The sequence below is a fragment of the Vigna umbellata genome, chromosome 9 (assembly GCF_029865625.1).
Source record: "Vigna umbellata cultivar VRB3 chromosome 9, Vumbellata_1.0, whole genome shotgun sequence".
NCBI classification, from domain to species: Eukaryota; Viridiplantae; Streptophyta; class Magnoliopsida; order Fabales; family Fabaceae; genus Vigna; species Vigna umbellata.
The window spans coordinates 43,722,636-43,731,498 of record NC_142173.1 but is presented as its reverse complement, the minus strand read 5'-3'; the positions used below and the strand labels follow the sequence as shown (position 1 = coordinate 43,731,498).

At 31.9% G+C, this 8,863-nt stretch overlaps 1 pseudogene; it reads left to right on the top strand.

Moving 5' to 3' along the window:
• Positions 1-1,282: 1,282 nt before the first annotated feature.
• Positions 1,283-4,821, top strand: LOC148193645 (receptor-like protein EIX1; annotated as a pseudogene).
• The last annotated feature ends 4,042 nt before the right edge of the window (positions 4,822-8,863 follow it).

Genomic DNA, 8,863 nt, shown 5'->3' with positions numbered 1-8,863 from the left:
TAACTAAGACAATTTACTACAGGGAACTTATGACCTATCTGGATTTTTATTATTTAAATAATTTTTTTCGTAGAACTTAAAAAATTTATAAAAAAAGTTAAAAATAATTTCACAAAAATTGTAATAAAAATCACACAAAATATAAATTTCCTAATGGTATTTATTTTACATAACGTTTTATTTCTACATGGAAATAAATAAAGTTATTTTCTTAGTCATTTGTAAACTGTTGGACTGTGTTAATTATTGAACTCTTTCTATGTCAAATTAACCATCTTGCTATTCATAAAAGAAGCTATTGCAAATATTACAACTTGTTAAAAGACGATTACCTAAGGAAACATTTGATCGATTATTTTTCACATAAAATTGTCGTTTAATTTAAAAATTCCAAGTTCATGTTAGTTACCTTTCTTTTTCACAAGTCTTCGGATAAGTCAATCGATTGGAATAGAATTATTGTTCCAAAAAATTTCCCACCATTGATAATGAGAAAAGTGACAAGGGTGGAAAAGTGGAGGCGTTTCCATGCATGCCATTTTATTTGAATAAAGATGAATGTCCAATTTTCCAATAATGACTATATTTATTGAAGTTTCCTTTTTAATTTGGTAATATTTTTTACATTTTGTCCCCATACCCCAGATTAAAAATAATAAGATTACGAACAAAAGTCAAACTAGTAAGAATTTCTAATAAAAGAATAAAAATTAATCCAAAATATTTTTAGAGAAAGAAAAAAAAATGAAACTAAAAGAGAAAATAAGAGGAAAATGATTATTGAGGATGTTTTAAAAATGAAAGACTTTATTTATAGAGTTAGGAGTGAGTCAACGTGCCCACTAAACCAGGAAAATACGTCTTGGCTTAAGGAAGAGTTCAACATCAAAAATACAATCCTTGCGAAAGAAAAGGAATGAAAATATTGCCGAACAACATCAACGTCTTTATAACAATGGTGACATAAGCTTTCACTATTAAAATATTTTCTAAGTATTTAGTGGAACTTACAATTTTTTTAATTTTGAGAGCACTTAATTTTGTTTTCAAATATTAACTTCCAATTCATTAATATTTGTAAGGAGGAGTTTGATGTTTTGATTTTCATATAATATTGTCGTTTAAAATGAAAATACACAAGTCTTCTTCGTAGTCAATTGATATTATTGAAATGCAGAAGAGTGAGAAGAATAGGTAATGAAGGAGTTGGTGAGTATAAAATATGGGTATTGGAAGTGCTTAATTCACAACACATATCAATCCAATTCTATACTCTCTCTATTTCATGATCATGAAGAATCTGAAAGTGAAGATGTTTATGTTTGTGATGAGTGTGGTGTTGCAGGTTGCTTATGGACAACACCATATCCGATGCCTTCCAAAAGAGAGGGATGCACTCCTTCAATTCAAGGCTGCCATTGTTGATCGTTACGGCATGCTCTCCTCTTGGACAACTCCCCACTGCTGCCAATGGGAGGGCATTCGCTGCAACAACCTCACCGCCCATATTATAAGCCTCGACCTTCACGGAGAATTTCATTATGAATCTCTCTCTCTTGGCTATAATTATGAATTCTCTCGGTATCATTACATCAGCGGAGAGATCCACAAGTCGTTAATGGAGTTACGACACTTACAGTATTTGAACCTCAGTTTCAATTCTTTTCGAGACACTAATATTCCAGAGTTTCTTGGCTCTCTTACCAACTTGAGATATCTTGATCTCTCTTCATCTTATCTTAGCGGACAAATTCCAACTCAGATAAGTTCTCTTTCTCATTTGAAATATTTGAATCTTGCTTATAATTATTATTTGGAGGGTTCAATCCCTCCTCAACTTGGAAATCTCTCTCGGTTGCAGTATCTTGATCTCAGCTACAATTCTTTTGAAGGATTCATTCCTTCCCAACTTGGAAACCTTTCAAATTTGAATAAACTCTATCTTGGAGGATATGATAGTGCTCTCAAAATTGTCAGTAGTGATCAATGGTTATCTAATCTTAATTCTTTAACCCATCTTTCCTTCATTTCCATATCTAATTTTAACAGTTCTCCTAGCTGCCTTCGAACCATTGCCAAGCTACCAAAACTAAGAGAACTCAGTTTAATTGAATGTGGCCTTTCCGATCATTTCCTCCTTTCATTCAACCCTTCCAACTTCAATTTTTCTACTTCTCTATCTGTCCTTGATCTTTCTCGTAACTCCTTCACACAACCGATGATATTCCCGTGGCTGTCAAACACCACTTCCAACCTTGTTGAGCTTGACCTTAGCTCGAACCTCTTGGAGTGTACAAAGTCATATTACTTTGGCTTGACCATGAATTTGCTTGAGCGCCTTGACCTCTCCGATAATGGGTTCAAGGGTGAGGATTTGAAATCATTAATGAATATATGCACCCTACGTTCATTATACATATCTGAAAACAATATGACCGAAGACCTTTCGTCAATTCTTTATAATTTCTCCAGTGCTTGTGTTAGATACTCACTACAAGAGTTGAGTTTGACACACAACCAAATCAGAGGCTCCCTACCTGACCTTTCAGCATTTTTAAATTTAAAAACGTTCGATCTTTCTTCCAACCAATTGAGTGGGAAGATATCTGAAGGCACTAGATTGCCATCTCATTTGGAGCAGTTGTCAGTTCGCTTTAACTCTTTAGAAGGTGGTGTTCCAAAATCATTTGGGAGCACATGTACTTTAGAGTTATTGGATTTGTCTCATAATAAGTTGAGTGAAGATCTCACAGTGATATTTAATCATTTGTCTGGATGTTCTAGATACTCATTGCGAAATTTATATCTCCGTCAGAATAAATTCAATGGCACATTACCTGATTTTTCAATATTTTCAAAGTTGGAAACGTTGGATATATCAGGAAATCGATTGGATGGAGTTCCAAAATTACTTCACAATGGTACTGTTTTGCGTTCATTGAACCTATTTAATAACAGTTTAAGTGAAAACCTTCCAACAATAATGCATCACTTATCCTCATCATTGCAAAGTTTAAATCTAGGCATGAATCAAATTAAGGGTACTTTGCCTCGCAACCTCGCAACAATGTTCCCATCATTAAAATATTTGTACCTTGATAGTAACAAGCTAAATGGGACAATTTCTGAAGATCTTCGATTTCCAACAGAACTTGAGGTATTATCCTTGATGTCAAACTCTTTGAAAGGTGTGTTAACTGACTCTCATTTTTATAATATGACAAAGTTAAGGACATTGAGGTTGTCAGATAACTCACTCACGTTAGAAGTTAGTCAAAATTGGGGTTCAACTTTTCAATTGGATAATATTGAATTGAGTCTTGCAAGCTTGGCTTTGTTTCCCAAATGGCTCGAGAAACAAAACAAATTTCAATACCTTGACATTTCAAATAGTGGAATATCAGGTACGGTTCCAGAATGGTTTTGGACCAAATTTGGATTGTCAAATTGGATAAGTATTGATATTTCATCTAATAATTTACAAGGTACGATTCCAAATTTGCCAATAGAGAATCATTATTTATCTCTTAGTCTTGCATCAAATCAATTTGAAGGTCATGTTCCGCCATTTTTACGAGGCTCAATATCTCTTGATCTATCAAACAATAAATTCACAAATTCTTTTTCATTTTTATGTTCTAATGGTGTAGCTGAATCTTTATACCAATTAGACCTTTCAAATAATAAGTTTTCTGGACAAATTCCAGACTGTTGGACCCATTTGAAGTCATTGGCTTACTTAAATATGAGTCAAACAAGTTTTCAGGAGAGATTCCTTCTTCAATGGGATCACTCCTTGAACTTCAAGTTTTGTTATTGAGAAGCAATAACTTAACAGGTAAAATCCCTTCCTCTTGAAGAATTGCACACAGTTGGTGATGGTAGACATAGCAGAAAATAGATTATCAGGATCTATCCCAAATTGGATTGGGAAGGAATTATAAAGTTGCAATTTTTAAGCTTAAGAAGCAATTATTTGAATGGAAGTTTACCATTGCAAATTTGTTATCTAAAAAGCATTCAACTCTTAGATCTCTCGCTAAACAACTATCTGGACAAATTCCTAAATGCATAAAAAACTTTTTCTCAATGGCTCAAATGACTTCTTTGAGAGATTATTATCAAGGTCATCAATATTTGGTCAACACTAGTGTACAAAGTACTTTTCATACAATTTGAATGCATTCTTGATGTGGAAAGGTTCAGAACAAATGTTACAAACAGGGATTGTCACTTTTAAATAGCATTGATCTCTCAAGCAATCAATTATCAGGAGAAATTCCAAAAGAAATGAGGGTTTATTTGGATTGGTGTCATTGAATCTATCAAGAAACCAATTGACAGGGAATATTCCTTCAAATGTTGGAGAGTTAACATCACTTGAATTTCTTGATTTGTCACGAAACCAACTTGTTGGTTCTATTCCTTCGAGTCTTGCTCAAATTGACCGACTCACTGGTTAGATTTGTCACATAATTTATCTGGAAAAATTCCAACTGGCACACAATTACAGAGTTTCGATGCATCGAAATATGAAGATAATGTTGATCTCTGTGGACCACCATTAAAGGAATTGTGCATTGATGAGTGGCAAGACAAGGACCAATTATTAAATTTCAAGAGGATGACAATTTGATTTTCAATCGTGAATATTATATAAGTATGACAATTGGATTTGCTATAAGCTTTTGGGGAGTGTTTGGCTCAATCTTAATAGTACATTCTTGGCGTCATGCATATTTCAAGTTCTTAAATAATTTAGGAGACACTCTTTATGTCATGACAACAGTGAAAGTTTTCAAAATCTGCTACAAAACATAGCTACAGGTAACATTATTTTAACCTTGTGTTAAAATTTTGATTTTTTGTTTGTTTTATTATTATTATAATTATTAAGTTTTTTTTCATTAAATTAGTTTTTAATTTAAAATTAGAGACTAATTTAAAATTAATAATATTAAATATGTAAAACTTTGATAGCTAATGACAATGATCAATTTAAAGTCTAATTAACAAATTAATTATAATTTTTTATTTATAAAAAAGACTATTTTACATACTAATAATTTCTAATTGATATCCACATAATTAATTATTTTGATTTCTAAATTTGATTAATGAGTTTCTTGTCATAAATGATTCACATTTCCAAATAATAACAATTACAAAAATATTATGGTTAAATCGATTTTTTATTAGATAAAAAGAAATTTAATGAAAGATTAACAATGTAATTGAAAATAAGAATTTACTTAAAGATAATAACTAATGTCTATGGATAGAATAAAATAATAAAAAATCGTTAGCATAAGACATATTTTCAGTCTCTTTATTTTTATCTCTTTCAATCTTGTCTCAAAATTGTTGACATTCTCATAATAAGTTGGTTTTTCTTTTGTATTTTTAAACATTGCAATATTAGTTTCATGGATGATAGATATAATTATTTCTATAAATACATTATTTATAATAAATGGTAAGTTGTAATTCAAGTAAAGATCTCCAATATGAATTTGAAGATTTCTAGTTTTAATTTGGCTTCTACAAACACTTTTTTATTTGCCTTGATAATCATACAAGATAATTCTTTTATGACAAATGATTTTTTTTACAAAGTATAAAATAAATTGAAAGAATTTAATTAGTAATAACTTAAATTATTGAAGTTTTTTATTCCTTTGCCTTTTAATATAAGTTTGCTTTGAATTTGTTTTTTTACGTTATCTTTTTATTGTTTCTATTTCTGCGAAATTAATATAATTTGCTTAATTTTTGGCAGAGGAAATGAATTTGAAGATTAGAATGATTGTGAGGGTACCATGCTCAAAGGACAAAAAAAACAGAGGAAAGAGGTACTCTGGAGATCGATAACTGAGGAAGATTTCTAAACATTTATTTTCTTTAAATGTTTCTTTCTTCTCCATTTTTATTTTGTAATGGTTGTTCAGAAGCCTATTGTGATTGTGAAGTTGTTAGTCATACAATAATTTGATGAATCTTCAAAACGTTGGAAATGACATAATTATTGATTTTTGAGTCATCTTCTGTACTAATACCTTGTGTGTTTTTTTCCTTTCTACTACCTTCCTCTCTTGCATGTGATTAAGAGGGTTTATTTTTCAATTAATTTTAAGTTAATTACTTCAGTAAATTTTACCTTAAACTTAATCTGAGTAAGATGGTATGAATTACATGAAATTGAAATTAGATTGTATGTTGAAGGATTTATAGAAGCACGACATGCATTTCTTTTGTCATTTATCAAATAATATATTAATTATTAAATTTCTTGATAATTCATTTTAGAATGCAGGAAATACTCTCTTTATAAAACATAAACTTGGTAAAAAAATCGTTACTACATTAATGAATAATAAAATCTGACGGTTAACACTTATAAATTTTAATGAGAAAAAAAATTATACATTTATAAACATTAATGAAAAAATAAAAATTGTTGTTAACATTTAAAAAAACTGTACATTTATAAAAGTTAATGAAAAAAATAAAAATTGTTGTCAACATTTAAAACTAACGGTTGTTTTACCATTATTATTATTTTATAACAAGAAATGTCAAGAATTTCAATGTCATTTTGTGTGTAACCATTTAGGAAAAGTTGAACCTAACTTTCAAGATCTCAACCCTATATAACCCAATTGAAAGGACGGAGTCCAGTTTTGGCTAAATTCCAAAGCCATACAACTTTGTGTTATAATATATTAATATTATATTATTGCAAAAGTTAATGTGTGCTTTAAAACCATTAAATGGTGAGCTTTATTGTTTGGAACGTTGCCACCCAACGTTCATTTTCTTTCAAATGTTAAAAATTGTTTAATTAAATCATTTATGGGTTTTAATTTCCTTTTATTTTATTGATTCTTTCCAGCTCTATAAATAGGGAGCTCCTCCTCCATTCGAAGACACACCAAAATTCATTCTCTCTCATTTTCTCTTTTCTGAATTTCTTTCTTCGGCTCTTTCTCTCTTCTAAAATTATTCTGGGTTATTCTTGTACTCTGTTAAAGAGTTACTTGCTAGTTCTGAGATCCTCAGACATTCTGAGAAGTTCCTGTTGTATCCTGGGGACTTGCGCAACACTCCGCGGATAAGTCCTTAAGGACAGTGACTCTACACGCCTCAGGAAATACTATTTTGTCAGCTTTTCCAACAATCTTAAGGACTTATGGCTGACATCAACAACATGCCTTCAGAGAGCCAAACCATTGCTTCCGGAACCCAGACGGAAATTACTATCGTTGGGAAATGATTGAAGACAAGGACATAAAAACTCAAATCAATGAATACCACAAGTTGCTTGAAGACATCAAAGCAGAAAACATTCTACTACCGGATGAATTTGTTTCAGAACTTCTGATCGAGAAATTGCCGCCATCCTGGACAGATTACAAACAACAGTTGAAACACAGGCACAAGCAAATGTCTCTACCAGAACTCATTACACACATAATAATTGAAGATACCAACAGGAAGGAGTCTGCTACTACAAGGGCCAAAGCTTTATCTGCGAAAGCAAATATGGTAGAAGTAAAACCTGCTCCAAAAAGGTACGAATACAAACCTGATCACAAAAAGAAAAATAATTTTCTTAAATCTCGTCCCCATGAATCTAAACCCACCTTTAAAAAGAAAGGAAATTGCTTCGTATGTGGGAAGCCAGGCCATCATGCACCACAGTGCAGGCGTAGAGCGAGAAACGACAATCCTCCTAGGGCCAATATAGCCGAAGGAGATGACATTATTACTACGATCGTTTCTCTAGTGAACCTGATGACCAATGTGAGCAAGTAGGTGGTAGACTCTGGTGCTACCAGGCATATATGTGCAAACAGAATTGCCTTTACCTCTTACACTAGTGTAGGGGATGGAGAAGAACACGTCTACCTCGGTGATTCCAGGACCACTCCTGTTCTGGGAAAAGGAAAAGTTCTTCTCAAACTCACATCTGGAAAGACTCTGGCCTTGAGTGATGTGCTACATGTGCCATCAATCAGAGTTAATTTAATCTCTGTAGCACTATTGGGAAAGGTGGGGGTTAAAGTGTCATTTGAGTCTGACAAGATCATCATGACAAAAAATAATATGTTCGTGGGGAAGGGATATTGTGATCAAGGACTCTTCATTCTAAATGTTTCTGAAAATATTAATGAATCAAGTTCTTCTGCTTATATTGTTGACTCGTATGATATATGGCATGCTAGATTAGGACATGTGAATTCCTCGTATGTTTTGAAATTACAACGACTAGGATTGATTAATATGCATGATAAACAGAGTAGAAAATGTGATATATGTGTAGAATCTAAATTAACAAAGAAAACATGTTTTTCTGTAGAACGCCAAACTGAGCTATTAGGGTTAATTCATACTGATCTAGCTGATATGAAACAAACCATGTCTAGAGGAGGTAAAAATTATTTTGTGACCTTTATAGATGATTATTCTAGATATACCAAAGTTTACTTAATCAAACATAAAGATGAAGCCTTTGATGTATTTTTAACCTATAAGGCAGAAGTAGAAAATCAGTTGAATAAGAAAATTAAAAGGATTAGATCAGATAGAGGTGGTGAGTATGTGCTTTTTAATGACTATTGTGTTAAAGAAGGAATTATCCATGAAGTGACCCCACCATATTCACCTGAGTCTAATGGAGTAGCTGAGAGGAAAAATAGAACCCTTAAGGAAATGATGAATGCTATGCTTATTAGTTCTGGTGCACCTGATAACCTTTGGGGAGAAGCCTTGCTTACTGCATGTTTTTTACAAAATAGAATACCCCATAAGAAAACCGGTAAAACTCCTTATGAGTTGTGGAAAGGTTACCAACCTAACCTTA